At 41.9% G+C, this 17,230-nt stretch overlaps 1 protein-coding gene across 3 annotated transcripts in view; it reads right to left on the bottom strand.

The window, feature by feature from the left end:
- acox3 (acyl-CoA oxidase 3, pristanoyl) overlaps positions 1-17,230 on the bottom strand; it is a 216,671-nt gene that overhangs the window by 153,296 nt on the left and 46,145 nt on the right. The window lies entirely within an intron of this gene.

Here is a 17,230-nt window from a genome sequence, read left to right as displayed (position 1 = left end):
CACTTGACTGGCCTCATGTAAGGTTCCAGGACATGATTTCTTATTTCTTCTCACCCTACTGGAGAAAGTGCAACTTTTCAAAATAAGAGAGCAGCCTGCCTAAAATCTGCCATGTTGATTTCTTCAACCAAAAAAGACCTACTTGGATGACTTACAAACGAACTGAACTTGGAACTTCGAGTCCCAGTGGAAACTTTTAAAACTGTACTCAATGTCAGGATTGCATACAGCACTGGGAAAGATGCTAATCTTTGCTCAGTGCAATGGCAGGTCTGAGGATCTGTTGCCTGCACAATTAAAATGGGTCCTTTCCAGTGGAACTAGATGGCATAAGCTTTTTTAAAAAAACATAAACACAATATTTCTGGGAGATTACTTTAGGTTGAAACTAAACCAAATTATGTTTCTCCTGTAAAATCTAAATTTATTTCTAGGCACAAATGCTGTTCTGGCATTTTTCTAAAGAGTTCATTTATTCTGATAAATTAAAACCCACAGGAATTTGGATGCATGTGAGCAAATATCAATTCCTTCTGGCAGAGGAAAAAACATGTAGATGATATTTTAATAGGATGGCTGAAAATGTTTTCCTCAAGGACTGTAAAACTAGATGCAGAAGGTTCAGCTGAATGTTGAAAAAATCTTTTGGCGTATCCTCTTGTAAGCAGTACTTTTAACAGTTAGTTCACTCTAATGGTGACTGAAGCAGACCATCTGGAAACAGCTATTGCATGTTATCAAATACAAACTGTTATGATGGTTAGAAACCCAAACTTTACATGTAAAGTTATTCTGTAAATGGGAAAAAAGACAGTTGCATGTACTTTCTAGTTAAGATTGCTAGACAGAAACACACAAGACAGTAGGTAAACAAGACCCAGTCTGCAATTGCACTACAGCAATTGGAAAAAAGTCAGAAGTCATGAGAGACGTCATCGTTTCCCAATGACTTGGAAAATTGCTCATTTCCTCTTTGTCAAAGATATTAGGTAATTTTCAAAGCGTTAATATTACAGATTCATTTTCTGCATATAACTTTTTATATTTTCCATCAAGCTGAGCTCTTTTTTGTTACTCGAGTTCCAACTTCTGGTTTTTTAATAAAAACGTCATAATTTTTTCCCACAAATTTTCTTCCTTTTCTGAATTATGTAATTTAGAAATAACACAAATGGATCCTTGGAATGATCATAAAACACAAGAAAAACCTAATCACCAGATTAGGTTCCTAATATTAAACTGTACTCTTAAAATAATTAGTTGGAATTTACATAACAATATACTAAAAGAAACCTACACGTAATATTGAAATAATATATTCAGAGTCATCTGATGGTCTAAGCAGAGGCACAAGAAATACATCTTGTTAAATCATGGACATGTGAATGGACTGGAAATCACAAAGTCTATGTAATCGTAATTCCTTCAAAACGTGATCCTTGTAAATGTCTCACGTGATGTCGCCAGACCCCCCTTTATTTCACAAAGATAAGTATATTATTTCAATATTGTGTCCTTTATTTCCTTTATAGATACAGATTTTGTGCCTGTATTTATAGGTCTATCTACCTATCCGTTTTTCTCTCTCTGTCTGGTATACCTGCAAGGTCCATGTGTGTGTGTGTGTGAACTATCAGTACTCTTGTTGCCCTCAGTATAGTTTGCACGGGAGAATTAATGATTGTGATGCCATTACTGAAGATTTAACAAGATAAAAAAGCTGTTTCTGATACCTATGTCCAGTGTATAAGAGTCTAATAACCAATAACTAGGATTCAGTAATGCCACACAGATGCTGTACTGGCCACAGATGACTTACTGGTTGTGAAAGCAGTCACCTTACAAAATTTAAACTGGGCCATATGTAGAGCTGCAAACTTAAACCATCTTGATAAAGTTCAAATGAACCAGACAGAGAGGGAGAAAAATAACCCAGAGTAATTACAGCAGCTGTTACTTAATCATGCCTCAGTCTGTCGGTAATTTTCTTCTACCAGAACATACGTACATTCCAAAAGCAACCAAATTTATTCATAGTCATGTCACACATTTTCATATTTTGCTATTTACAAGAGAAAATATTTTTCATCCATAATAAATTTTCTACATCCTATGTTAGAGTTAATGGGACCAGGAATGCAGACTGATTCAATCTTTGATCAGCTTTGCTTCTCTTTGATCTCATTCACATGATGTTGGCCTGCCAGAAATTGAAAATGCACTAAACAAATGAGAATCGTAGACTCCAACTTATACGTATTGTATTGTATTGTACAAGACAGTAGAAAAGCACATTACTTCAAATAATCATTTTATATTTTAAAATATTAAAAAGTAGTAATACAAAAGTAGCAAGTCTCGCTGCATCCCATCATCCTTCCCCACTCAGCATGTGGCAGCAGTACTTGTAAATATAACTCATATTAATGTGGGTGTAGGAGATAGTTTTCCTCTTCATTTTTTTCTCTTTTGTGGATCCTAGTTCTAGACTTATTGCAAACAGAATTTGAAAGCAAACTGTGAATACAGTAACCGTATGTAGGTAAATGTCAGAGTAAACTAAAAAAAATGTCGAAATTTAAAGAAAAAAATCAAATTTGCTATTTATGTCTGAAAGGAAAGAACTGTTTTATTAAAATAACTTCAGACTGTGGTTTAGCATTTCAGTGAATATGTGGATTAGTTCATTGTGCCAGTTACCACATTTGTGTCAACAGTTTGGAGTTCCTGTTTGTACAGTAGTGCAAGGGTTAAGACAACAAAATACAGTTCACTGATCTATGCGAGTAATCACTGAATGTTCTTCCAGACACCACGCACTGTCTAACTTAATCAGGCACTTCACAATTTGCAAAGAAAATGAATTTACATTTCATGGTTATTGAACCTCAGAGGGATGGGATGTAAACAGAGCTCCAATATAAATACACTACAATTTTCTGTTTGTTAAGTAACTTAATTGATACAGATGCCACAATGTATGCAATCACTTGGCTGACAATATCAATCACATTTCAAAAAAACAGAATGTGATGAAATTCAAATACTTACCTTCAGAGGTGGGGGCTCCAGTTCCCAGTGAGCCTTGGGCATTCCGTGCATGTGCTGGCCAGGAAACGGCCACACGTGCAGTTCATGTCTTTTACGTTCCTTTTCCGGGAACCGGCCCTGCACGTCTGCGCAGAGGAAAATAAGTAGAGCAGCACAAAACGGTCAAGAGACCTGATAACGGAGCGCCATTGTGCTGAGTATGTCCCAGCGGGCAGAATACAGGAGGGGGATAGGGAGAGGTCCCAGAAGAAAGTCCCAGACAGGGACAGGGATCAGAAAGAGGCCCAAGAAGTCAACTTAAAAGAAAGGAGCAGAGCAATAAGCTTTGAATTAAAGAGCGAGCTGTAAGGAGCAGACTTAAAGTGAAACGGGCTTAAAAGAAGCCCTGAAGATTCGAGGAGGTAGCCAAAGGTTGGTGACTCCTTACTGCTGTTAGGAAATACAGATAGCTTAAGTAAATTACATTGGTATTTGTAGGCGTTAGGAATGAGTTTTAGCTTTAAATTTTAAGTTTGATTTGTATTTCTGTATGTGTGTGTTAAGAATGGTCAAATTGAGTTTTAGTTTCACTCTTAAAAAGGTACCTGCATTTCTAATGAGGTTTTTACGACGGTTGCAGCTAAGGTAAACAAACAAGGGTGGAAGAATTGGGCTGTTGCCTAGCAACAGGGGTCCAGAGAGGCAGGCTCCTCCCACAGACATACACACAAAAGCTAGAAACAGCAGTTGGTTTTGAAAGTAGATGCCAGGAGAGACTGGAGCAAAGGGGCCAGATAACCAGTCCCAAGCTAAAGAAAAACCCCAAGAATCCAGAGGGGTTAAATAGGGGAAAGTCCCAAGCAGACTTTCTAGTCAAAGGAAGGATAGGAACTTGGAAAAAGGTCCTGATAAGTGAAGTTAAAAGTGAGGGGCAGAGACAAAGGCTTCAAGCTTCATATTTAAAGAGACAAAAGCCACAAAAAGCAGATTTAAAGCAAGAACAGCTTGCAAGAAGGTCCAAAGAGACAAATCAAGATCTGTAACTCTTTGCTATGGGCACATGAAGCAATGGTACTGTTGATGGCTGAGTTAGTGAGAGAGGGTGCATAGAAGATAGCTTGAATGCGTGTGGTGACCCAGGGGACAGGAACATCAAAAGCAGAGTTCAAAACCCTAGAGGTGAACCCTTGCAGAAGGCATCTGAAAGAAAGCGTTGGTTTGGGAGAAGATTCCAAGGCAAGGTCTTGAAGAGTGGAGATCAGAAACCCTCATGTGAAGGATGGAGTACAGTGAGACCGGCTGGCCCATGGTGTGACAAGTGTCTGGGAGGAGTTAAGGAGAGATCCATAGCATCTGGGTGAGGTGGCATCTGTTACTTAGTTTCAGGGTTGGTGTGTCAAACACCGGGTGCCCATTGGTACATAGACTGTGTACTTACTGTGGACATTAGAGTATAAGATAGCTTTTGTAACTTGTGTTATCCTTACAAATCTGTATATATCTGTAAAGGTATAGTTGTGGGTAAAGGAGTATTATAATATAGCTCATCTCTTCTTGTTTAATAAATGTTTTATTCTTTTGTTAGAAGTTCATCAGTGGACTCCTGTGACTCTGTTCAGTAGTTACACTCCACATATCTAAACAAACAGAGTTAGGATCTATCAAGCTGGGTTCCACTTTGGGATCAGGCTTGTCCAGGGGTAACCTCAGCTGGGATCATAACACTGCAGGCTTTTTGCAGCAGCGATGCTCTGTTTGGCACAGCTGAGGATTTGAAATTGTGCTTGCAAGGTGATGTTTTGAGTGTACTCCGAAATCCAGGAGAAAGGAATTCCTGAAGGCGAGGTTGAAACCCTGCGAGGTGGACCACTGTTGAAGCCAGCTGAATGGGAGTGACATTTGGAAAGAATTCCAAGGCGAGATCTTCAAACGTGGAGATTCGAAACCCTCGTGAGAAAGACGAAGTTTCAGTGAGATTGGTTGACTCGTAATGTGACAAACATCTAGGTGGGTTGCTGAGAATCTGCTTAGGTCACATCTATCATTTACTTTGGAGTGTGGTGTGTCTGACCACAGTTCGCCTGTTAATTCATATGTACCTCATTCTTAACCTGAACATTAGGGTATAAGAATAAATATTGTAAATTGTTTTATCTTTTTGATTTTTTTATGCATCTTTAAAGATATTGCTGGGGTGAAGGAATGGTGAATAATTGAATCATCTTCTTGTGTTTGTATTCAGATCTTTCCAACCTCTTGTGTCTGATGTAATATAGTTCATTTTTTCTTGTTTAATAAATATTCTACCGTGTTAAAAGTTCATCAGCAGACCCCTGAGAATTTCTTCAGTAACTTTTCTCCATAATTTCTAAAAAAAAAGTTAGGATCCACGAAGCCAGGTTTCACTCTGGGATCTGACTTGTCCAGTATTAACATCAGCTGCGATTGTAACAAAGTGGGGGCTCATCCAGAATCCAAACTCCGAATTTAAGTGGGATCTGTGAATCCTTAAAGAAATTAGTTTATGGAGGCACTGGGCATAGGAGCTTGATTTGCTGTGAAGTATATGGTTGGAACTCAAAAATGGCGTTGACTATTGCTAAGACTTTTCTGGGAGTAGAAAATGTAACCAATAGATTATTTGAAATAAAAGCAAAAAACTGCGGATGCTGGAAATCCAAAACAAAAACAAAAATACCTGGAAAAACTCAGCAAGTCTGGCAGCATCTGCTGAGAGGAACACAGTTAACGTTTCGAGTCCGAATGACCCTTCAACAGAACTAAGTAAAAATAGAAGAGAGGTGAAATATAAGCTGGTTTAAGAGGTGGGGGCGGTGGGACAAGTAGAGCCAGTGATAGGTGGAGATAACCAAAAGATGTCACAGACAAAAGGCCAAAGAGGTGTTGAAGGTGGTGATATTATCTAAGGAATGTGCTAATTAAGGGTAGAAAGCAGGACAAGCAAGGCACAGATAGCCCTAGTGGGGGTGGGGTGGGATGAAGGAATTGAAAAAGGCTAAAAGGTAGAGATAAAACAATGGATGGAAATACATTTAAAAATAATGGAAATAGGTGGGAAAAGAAAAATCTATATAAATTATTGGGGAAAAAAACGGGGGGATCGGAAAGGGGGTGGGGATGGAGGAGAGAGTTCATGATCTAAAATTGTTGAACTCAATATTCAGTCCGGAAGGCTGTAAAGTGCCTAGTCGGAAGATGAGGTGCTGTTCCTCCAGTTTGCGTTGAGCTTCACTGGAACCTCTTAAACTCTCTCCCACTCTGCTGTGGAAATCCAGAACTTCAGAAAAAGACTGCTTGTTGCAACCCTAGACTTTTCTGGCTTGACTGGATGGCTGATTCACACTGCATCTTCTCCCAGCCTAGAACTGTTTCCAGGAAATCTTCCTCACACAGCCAATAGCCCACAGCTACAGCTAACAGCTCCCAGCTATCAACTACCTTAAGCTTTCCACAGTAACTCTAAAATAACTTTTTCCCCTTTTTGTCTATTTATCTGCTAACTCTCATAGCATAGCTTTAATCAAGGATTTCAAATAATAGCAGAAGAAAGAAATAAAAGTAGGGTTTTGTAAGGATGATATGATTAAAATAATTACCTAGCATTTAGGGTTAAAAGGTGATAGCCCTTTGTGAGAATGGATGTTATTTTTCTAAATATTTTTGGGGAATGTTACGTTATTCTGTGAAGGAGGCTGCATTTTTAGATAAGTTGGGCATTTGTTTGAATATTAAAGGGAAACTAGAGGTAACAAAAAACATATTTGCATTTTGCAGGAGTTCCATAAGTAAACAGAAGAGGGTATATGATATTTTATTGACCCAAAAGCAGAGACAAAATAGAAACATGAAGGATTTTATATTTGGAAGGGTTTGAATTTCAAAGAGGCGTGAGGACAATAGAACCGAAGACAAAAAGGGGAAAGCGTTATTTTAGAGTTACTGTGGAAAGCTTAAGGTAGTTGATAGCCGGGAGCTGTTAGCTGTAGGCTATTGGCTGTGTGAGGAAGATCTCCTGGAAACAGTTCTAGGCTGGGAGAAGATGCAGTGTGAATCAGCCATCCAATCAAGCCAGAAAAGTCTAGGGCTGCAACAAGCAGTCTTGTTCTGAAGTTCTGGATTTCCACAGCAGAGTGGGAGAGAGTTTAAGAGGTCATGTGGTATGCCTCTATTAAAAAGTTTGCCTCGGGTAATACTACTGGATTATTATAGTTAAACATTTATAAGGGAGTGTGGCCTAGAAGGTGTTTACTTGTGGGTCTGACCAAGTAGAGTGTCTTTTTGGGGGAATATTTTGTAAAACTAATTTTTAACTGCAACTGTAATTGTGTATGCTTATGTTTTCTTTTATTCTTGTTAATAAAACTTCTACTTTTAATTTTTAAAATCTCAAATGTGTTACTGGACTTCTTGCTGCTGAGATGAATACTTTTTCTTCTCGTTTTCAGAATATTAAAAAAAGGGTGTGGCCTGTCAGCCAAGTTTCCCTCTGCAATTTGGTTTGTGCAGCACTTAACATCGACTGTGATCATAACACCTTTAATTAGTATGAGGCAGAACTTCAGTTCATCTCCAGGAGGAAGTTCCGGCTCATAGAACTGCTGGCCAATTGGAGGACTGGCAGCAAAAGAGGTGACACCAAAGGCCCGGCAAGAGGGACCCCCACTCCCTTAACTGTCCAGCAGCCTGCAGGGTTAAACCTGCCGGGCTGCATGCTAAGCGCTGGCCTTTCCCGCATCTGTTAAATCAGAGTGGTGGTGGGATGAGGCCCTTAATTGGGCATTAATTGCCCACTTGGGGCCTCAATTGGGTCACGAGCGGATAACCCACACAACCCCTCTTCCATTGCTCGTAAAATCGTGTTGGGGGCGAAAGTCGGTAGGAGTGGGCGGGTGCAGGTAACACACAATAACACAGCACCCTAATTTATGGTTTGAACCACCTGCTTTTTTGTCCATGGGTGGCCTGTAAAATTCAGACCTATGGGCTAATGCATTCTTCACCTTACCAGCAGCAAGCAATGTCAACTAATCAACTAATAAATCAATTAATAGATAATATAAAATTTATACTTGTGCACTTGTTTATGTGACACAATCCAAGAAACATACGTGAGCTTCACACTGAACACTTCATTAGCTGTAATTTCATTTTCTTAAAATATAAATAAATCGGTAAGTACCAATGAAAAAATACAGACTGAGCTAATTATACTAACTTATAGGTTAGTTAGTGAAATGTCGACTGTAAGGAAAAATATTGGAATCCTTAATCAAAAATGTAATTAAAAAATCTAGAAATGAAAAATATAACAAATAGTGTAAACAGGTAGCAGCCTGAGACAGTAGCCGGGTGGGAAATACCACACCTGGTATAATACTTGTGGCAATGTCATATATGCACCTGGTTAAATAACATTTTGTGATCATGCAGCAGCTACAAAAATCATCCAATCAACAATGCAAACTATTAATTATCAATTGCAAAATCTTCAAATCAAAAATTGGCAGCTGGTAACATCCATCAATGCAAAGAGCAAAAGCAAAGTTATTCGCATTGCTCCAAACATTTCTTGAAAAACCTTTCATCTGCCATTCTGTATTTTCAACTAAGCCAATCACTTGCTTCTGAAAATAAGGCTTGTTAAACAATAAGACTGTTATAAAAATAACACTTAAAATGGAATAATTAAACTATCCATTACACTCACATTTTTAGTTGATTGCATGAGGCCATAAAATCTCTGTCCCCATGGCAGCTCTGGGGTGCAAGTCTGGTTTCAAAGGACTATTGAAAATAGATACACTCGTGAGCCCTGGGAACAGTGGCTGCCTGCTCACAATCCTGCTGTTCCATTTCACAGAGGCCTGGGGCAGTTGAAACTTCCATCCAACCCAAGCATGGGCTATGGTGTTTCAGGGGATGTGTAGGAGAGAAGTGTTCTCAGCCTTGAATGCACAATCACGCAGGAACCCAAATGTTATTATGCAGGTCAGCTAATTGATGAAAGTAAGACCTGCTTGGTTTGTCCAGGTCTTGCGTTGAGCCTGGAACTTGTGTATAACAACAGCCTCTTTAAAAAAAAAGGTGTTCAGAAGAGTAGTTGGCCTTATCTGCCAAAGAGTGGTTCAGTAACATCACACGTCCTGCTGCTGCCTCTTGTAAGAGGCAGGATACTAAACAGTTGACCTTACCGTAACCCTGGATATTCTAGTGAGGTTAGGAAAGAAAGGACCACTGGTCCACAGTCTGCCTCACTTACACCAGTGGAGTATGACTAGGCCTTCAGTTCCAAAGTGCCCAACTTTTTCATTTTTCCATCCGAGGTCTGTGACTCTTTCACATAGTTCTCAAGTTCATAACTCTTGCCAAAGTCAGCACTGGCACCTAACAACTACAATTCCCAGCAATCACCTGTGCTTTTAATTCCCAGGGCAGTGCAATCCAAGCACGTCTGTAAGGAACAAAATTCCCAGCCTGCATCAATACAACTGGAAATAATTTGCACCATACAATGATCAAAATTTTAATGTTTAGACCTGCTTGCAGTAGGGGAGGCCACCAGTGGATTGGGAACCTGAAAGTTGCTGGAGTGGGCTTTGCCATGGTTTAACTCAGCTACTGCATTAGCATCCCACTTCTGGGTTTCCTGACCAATTGCAGAGGACACATGTGATGACGACCCACACTTGACAGTTAAAGGCTCAATATTCAGTAAGGACCCTGGCAGGATGCATCCATTAGAGGAGTGGCTAAAAAGATGAGAGCAACGCAATGATAGATGCTTACTCTGGAAAAGCTGCCCTCTGGTTTTCTGAATCATCCCTGTAGGTCATGCTGTGAAGCTGTGAGGCCATGGCGGCCCTTAGAGAAACACTGTTCCCAACAGATGGAAGTAATAGGCCAGCTTCTGAAGTCAAGCAGGTATGGTTTGAAGTGGCTGAGAGCAACAGCAGCAGGAGTGTGTTACTTTGTACATAAATACAGTACTGAAAAAGGTGACCTCAAATACCTCATAATGGCAGGAAAGGTGAGTGGCATCCCACATTCAAATGGCAACAACCTCACTCTGACTTCCCCAGCATTCTCGTGTACAACAGTCCTCAGACCATCAATCCTTGCAGCTCCGCTCATTCCTCTCTCTCGACACCTCCTCACTTCCTCATCTGCATTTTCATCTTGTCATCTCACAACCATCTCTCACAATTACCCTCCACACTTTCAAAACATTCCTTTTCTTACTGCCATAACTCTCTGGTTTCTCTCCTTGCAGGAGAGAGCACAGAACTTCAGGAAGCAACAGAGAGGCAAGGGCAGCCTCCATTCATGGCCCTCACCAATGCAGATCAGGCGGCCATGGAGATCAGCAGGGTGATGGAGCATATGGCCATGGGAAATGCAGAGATGGGAGCCTCTCAAACAGAATTGGATATCATACAGACATATGGCACACTAACATTCACTCATGTTGAGTTGATGGTCACCGGTAACTAAAGTATGATGATCTGCACAATGTTAACTTGAACTTTTTCCCCTTGTCAATTCTAATTCACTTGTTAACCTCCCACTGGTCCTTCAAGGATGATGCAAGAGCTGATGGGGGAAGGAGGTTGAGGAGTGCTCAGGGGTGGTCTCTCATTATGAGGAAACACTGTCACGTGACTAACGCACGCCCTCCATCAGCTCAGATACACACAGCTTGATGGAGCATTTAAGGCAAGCTTTGCCCAATGGACGCAGATGCTGGGTCTGTCAGCATTTCCAAAGGCACTGCATGCAATTGGAGGAGCTCATCTCTAGCACGAGTGCCACAGTATTGCAGGCCATGGTCCTCATTGCCATCTCCATGGGAGAGTAACTATTGGCATGGAGCATCAGGCATGGCAGGCCACTGAATGTATGCTGGCCCTCACCAATGGCCTGCACACTCAGTTTGCCAGTTGAAACATGATGGAGGAAAATCTCCACTTGGCCATTCAGCACTTCACTGAAATGCAGCAAGCTGTTCTCCAGTTCTTGGCTAACAGGGAAGAAAAGGTGAGCTATGAGAAGGAAGGGAGAGAAAGGGCACGTGGAGGTGTGGACTCAAGGCATTCCCATTTCGCCCATGAACAATTCTCCCATCCCGATTCAGAGCTCTACTTGATGTCTCCTAAGCCGATGGTTGAGTCTGTCCCTGCACAAATGCAGGTGGGGTAATCTATGGAAGGGTCCTAATGGGCTCCAAAGCCCAGAGGATGTCACCTATGGGCATCTCAGCTGTCAGAGCAGAGGAATGAGCAGCCTGTTTGTAGTTTCCCTGATGCTACAGGAGTTGCACTATGTAGGAGTAATAGGAAAGCAATGAGAAAGACTTTGTAGTTTCACAAGGAAAAACACACGTGTTTGCAAGTACATCACTGGTCAATTTTATTGTAAATATTAAAGTAACAATAAACCTTATTTCAAACCCCTATTGCCCAGCCATCCCCATTGCTGCATATATCTGCCAAATGCCTATCAGCCTTGGGGAAAACAGGATGACCAGAGATGAAGATGAACAATGGGATGGAAGGATCATTGACTGTGGGAGTATTATGGGGTGGTGGGGTGGCACTGGGGTCAGTATTGATGTGCCATAAAGCTTCAGACACTCAGGTTAGCTGAATTGCGCATATATGATCCCATCATGGGCATCCCTGGCAGCTAGGTTAGTAGCTGCAGATAGTCTGACTACATCAGGCTCTTTCCCCTCAGAAGATGCAGAGTGCTCATCACCATCCTCCTCTTGTAGCATTATGTTGTGTAAGGCACAGCAGACCACCATCATTCGGAATACCTTTGCTGGTTCATTCTAAAAGCCAGATCTGTCCAGGCACCTAAATAGGATCTCCAATAACCCAGTGGCTTGCTCTTTAGACGCTCTTGTGCTCATGTCACTCCAGATGTAACATTCCTGTTCATCAGTTGAAGGCTTTCTCACAGGCAACATCAGTCAAAGGAGCCATTTGCTAACTCTGTTGGAAGTTGCAAAGGTCTGTAGGAGACCTGATTTGTGGAGAATGAAGGCACTATGGCAGCTTCCAGGATATCATCCATGGATATGCCTGATTACCTTCCAGTGGTCGCATACCAGTAAACATTGATGGAGTGGATCCTTCTCAATTGATAAATATTCCTGGATAATCGGAAGGTACCTTGACTGCCACGTGTATGCAGTCTATGACTCCCTGCACCTGTGTAAATCCAGCCACTACAATAAATCTCATTCTAATTGTTCTCATCAGTAGCAAAGTGGATGTAAGTGGCTGTCCTGACAAACATGACATTGGTCACCTGGGAGATAGACTTGTGGGAAGCAGGTTGCGAAATCCTAAAGATTTCATCAGCAAACCCCTGGAGGGAGTCAGAGGCAAAGAAATTCAGTGTTATGGTTACCTTGACGGCCACTGGGAAAGTATGCCTACCTGGCCGACTAGGAAGGTCTTGATCCAGGAGACTGTAAATGTTAGCAATGACCTGCTGATAAAATCCAACACACTGTCATATAAGGAAGCATGTAATAAGAAAGGTAATTTGGCCAATCAAACTTTCCGTTCACTCAGTACAATTTACTCTAATATGGAAAATTTCTTCTTAGCGCCAAGTCTTGAACCTTTTTGCCGTTAGCCATCTTCATTTGTCCTTTCTCAGGTGTTCAGATATTTCGCTGCTGTGACATAATGCCTAATTCTTGCCAAGAATAAGGGTACTATGGGGTAGTTTTTTGGCGTTATTGTATGTGCATAATCCAGCACCTTTGCAGAGCAGAGAAAGGAGCGGAACACAGCATGGAGCACAGCCTGGCCAATTTTACTTCCATTTAAATTAATGGGAGGAAAATTGGGCAGGCTCCAAATTCAGCATGAGTTCCTCTCTGCCAAATTTTAATTTCTGTGCTTCAAAGACAAAAATCTACCTCTATATATGTACAATGTAATGTACTGAGATTACTGATTAGTCAATACTACTTTTTGCGAAAATCAAAAGTGATGTGTCAGATTTAGGTTTATGCACTATGAATCAAAGCCCAGTACTGAAGTACTATCCATGATGTCACAATTGATGTTATTGCTAATTTCAGTAGTCACCGTTACCAGGGCAAATCAATCAATAATTATATAATGCATTCTCAAAATCCTCTTTAAAGCATGAGCAATAATAGTCTACTCAGACACAAATAAATCAATGAGGTTGCGTGCACACAATGGTGTTGCAACTTGCTGGGTAAGGAGTAGTAGGAGCAGTATTCATGCCTTTAATTCCCTGCATGGTGAGTTCACAGTCACAGTTGTGCCTGCAGTGATGGCTGATGAAAGGAGGCTGAGCATTTCATTAGAAAGAAGGAAGTATTAACTTTGTGTTAAGATAAATGTTGCCACCTCGTGGTGAAGCCATAGGCAAAATTCTTCTGTTTAACTTGTGGTCCATTACTATTTTACATGATATTAGATACATTAGTTGGAAAATTTGCATGACATTAAACTGTTCATGAAAATTTTAAGCTATCTATTCTTGCTCAACCCACTAATTTGGAAATTGAGTTGTGCAGAATATAAAGTACCAACAGTAATTATCTTTAATAAAGTTACACTTATTTTAGAAAGTAATTTTCAGAAAACAAAAATAGAAAAATGGGAGATATTCAGGAAAACATTTTCAGAGATTTTTGAAGGTGAAAGACTATTTTTGAAACAAGTTTATTTCTTTACTTTGTGTGCAAAGCAAATCAAAGAAATGACACTAAGGAAGCAAAACTTAAGTAAATAAAAAGTACATGCTCGTTTTTATCTTCCACAGCCTCAGAATTTCTTTTCCCCCATTATGAACATGTCCCTCCCTCCTAACTAAAATCTGGGGACTTATGCCAAAATTGGGGGAGCTGTCTCACAGACTAGTCAAGCAACAGACTGACATAGTCATAATCACAGAATCATACCTTACAAGATCATGTTCCAGCCACCACCATCACTGACAGGACAGGCCCAGCAGAGGTGGCAGCACAGCGGTATACAGTCGGGAGGGAGTTGCCCGAGAAGCCCTCAGTATCGACTCCGGACCCCACGAGGTCTCATGGCATCAGATCAAACATGGGCAAGGAAACCTCCTGCTTATTACCACATACCATCCCCCCTCAGCTGATAAATCTATGCTCCTCCATGTTGAGCATCACTTGAAGGAAGCACTGAGGGTGGCGATGGTGCAGAATGTACTCTGGGTGGGGGACTTCCAGTGTCCATCGTCAAGAGTGACTTGGTAGCACCACCACAGACCGAGCTGGCCGAGTCCTAAAGAACACAGCTGCTAGGCTGGGTCTGTAACAGGTGGTGAGGGAACCAACAAGAAGGGAAAACATACTTAATCTCATCCTCAACAACCTGCCTGCCGCATCTGTCCATGACAAAATCGGTAAGAGTGAACACTGTACAGAGGCGAAGTCCAGTCTTCACAGTGAGGATACCCTCCATCGTGTCATGTGGCACTATCACCGTGCTAAATGGGATAAATTTCAAACAGATCTAGCAACTCAAAACTGGGCATCCAAGAGGTGCTGTGGGCCATCAGCAGCAACAGAATTATTTTTTATTCATTCTTGGGACGTGGGCCTTGCTGGCTTAGCCAGCATTTGTTGCCCATCCCTAATTGCCCTTGTTTAGAGGGCATTTAAGAGTCAACTACATTACTGTGGGTCTGCAGTATCATGTTGGCCAGACCAGGTAAGGACGGCAGATATCCTTCCCTAAAGGACATGTACTCAACCACAATCTCACGGCCTGGCATATTCCCCACTCTACCATTACCACCAAGCCTGATACAATGAGGAGTGCAGGAAGGCATGCCAGGAGCAGTACCAGGCATACCTAAAAAAGAGGTGACCATTTGGTGAAGCTGCAACACAGGACTACTTGTGTGCCAAAAAGCATAAGCAGCAAGTGATAGATAGAGCTATGCGATTCCACAACCAATGGATCAAATCTAAGCTCTGCAGTCATGAATGATGGTGGACAATTAAACAACTCACTGGAGGAGGAGGCTCCACAAATATCCCTATCCTCAATAATGGAGGAGGAGCCTTGCACATCAGTGCAAAAGGTAAGGCTGAAGCATTCGCAACAATCTTAAACCAGAAGTGCCGAGTGGATGATCCAACTTGGCCTCCTCTGGAGACCTCCAGCATCACAGATGCCAGTCTTCAGCCAATTCGATTCACTCCACATGATATCAAGAAATGGCTGAAGGCACTGAATACTACAAAGGCTATGGGCCCTGACAATATTCCAGCAAGAGTACCGAAGACATGTGCTGCAGAACTTGCCACGTTCCTAGCAAAGCTGTTTCAGTACAGCTACAACACTGGCGTCTGCCTGGCAGTGTGGAAAATTGCCCAGGTATGTACTGTACACAAAAAACAGAACAAATCCAACCCGGCCAATTACCACGCCATCAGTCTACTCTTGATCATCAGTAAAGTGATGGAAAGGGTCATCAACAGTGCTATCAAGCGGCAGTTGCTTAGCAATAACCTGCACACTGACACTCAGTTTGAGATCTGCCGGGGTCACTCAGCTTCTGATCTAATTATAGCCTTGGTTAAAAATGGACAAAAGAGCTGAACCCCCAAGGTGAGGCGAGAGTGACTGTCCTTGACACCAAGGCAGCATTTGACAAAGTGTGACATCAAGGAGCCCTAGCAAAACTGGAATTGTTGGGAATGGGGGGAAAACTCTCCACTGGTTGGAGTCATACCTAGCACCAAGGAAGATGGTTGTGGTTGTTGGAGGTCAATCATCTAATTTCCATGGCATCACTGCAGGAGTTCCTCAGGGTATTGTCCTAGGCCCAACCATCTTCAGCTGCTTCATCAATGACCTTCCTTCCATAATATGGTCAGAATTGGGGGCGTTCACTGATGATTGCACAATGTTCAGCACCATTCATGACTCCTCAGACACTGAAGCAGCCCATGTCCAAATGCAGCAAGACCTGGACAATATCCAGGCTTGGGCTGACAAGTGGCAAGTAACATTCGCGCCACACAAGAGGCAGGCAATGGCCAATTCCAACAAGAGAAAATCTAACCATTGCCTCTTGACATTCAAAGGCACTATGAACATCCTGGGGGGTTACCATTGACCAGAAACTCAACTGGAATAGCCATATAAATACTGTGGCTGCAAGAGCAGATCAGAGGCTAGAAATCCTGCGACAAGTAACTCACCTCCTGACTCCCCAAAGTCTGTCCACCAACTACAAGGCACAAGTCAGGAGTGTGATGGAATACTCCCCACTTGCCTGGATGAGTGCAGCTCCCACAGCACTCATGAAACTAGACCGTCCAGAGCAAAGCAGCCGGCTTGATTGGCACCCCATCCACAAACCTTCACTCCCTGCACCACCGATGTACAGTAGCAGCAGTGTGTACCATCTACAAGATGCAGTGTAGGAATTCAACAAGGCTCCTTAGACGGCACCTTCCAAACCCACGACCGCTACCATCTAGAAGGACAAGGGCAGCAGACAGATGGGAACACCACCACCTGGAAGTTCCCTTCCAAGTCACTCACCATCCCGACTTGGAAATATATCGTTGTTCCTTCATTGTCGCTGGGTCAAAATCCTGGAAATCCCTTCCTAACAGCACTATAGGTGTACCTACACCACATGGGCTGCAGTGGTTCAAGAAGGCAGCTCACCTCCATCTTTTCAAGGGCAACTAGGGATGGGCAATAAATACTAGCCCAGCCGGCGAAGCCCACATCCTGTGAATGAATTAAAAACTGTCCAGATATTTCATGATTTTGAATACCTCTATCAAATTTCCTCTAAACCTTCTCTTCTCCAAGGAAGACAGTTCCAAGTTCTCCAAACTATGTATGTAACTGAAGTTCCTAATCTCTGGGAGCATTCTCGTGAATCTTTCCTGGAGTGTGATGCTCAAAATTAAATGCAGTACTCCAGTTGAGGCTGAACCAGTTTAACGTACTTCCTTGTTTTTATTCTCTATGCCCCTATTAATAAAGCCTAGGATTCTGTATGCTTTATTAACTGCTCTCTCAACCTGTCCTGTCACCTTTAACGATGTATATACTCCCAGGTGCCTCTGGTTTAAACCCTTTTAGAATTGTAACCTTTATTTTATATTGTCTCTCCACTTTCTTCCTAC

The sequence above is a fragment of the Cetorhinus maximus genome, chromosome 1, assembly GCF_964194155.1.
Source record: "Cetorhinus maximus chromosome 1, sCetMax3.hap1.1, whole genome shotgun sequence".
NCBI lineage: Eukaryota > Metazoa > Chordata > Chondrichthyes > Lamniformes > Cetorhinidae > Cetorhinus > Cetorhinus maximus.
The sequence above is the reverse complement of the archived record's forward strand: the minus strand, read 5'-3'. Positions and strand labels throughout refer to the sequence as shown.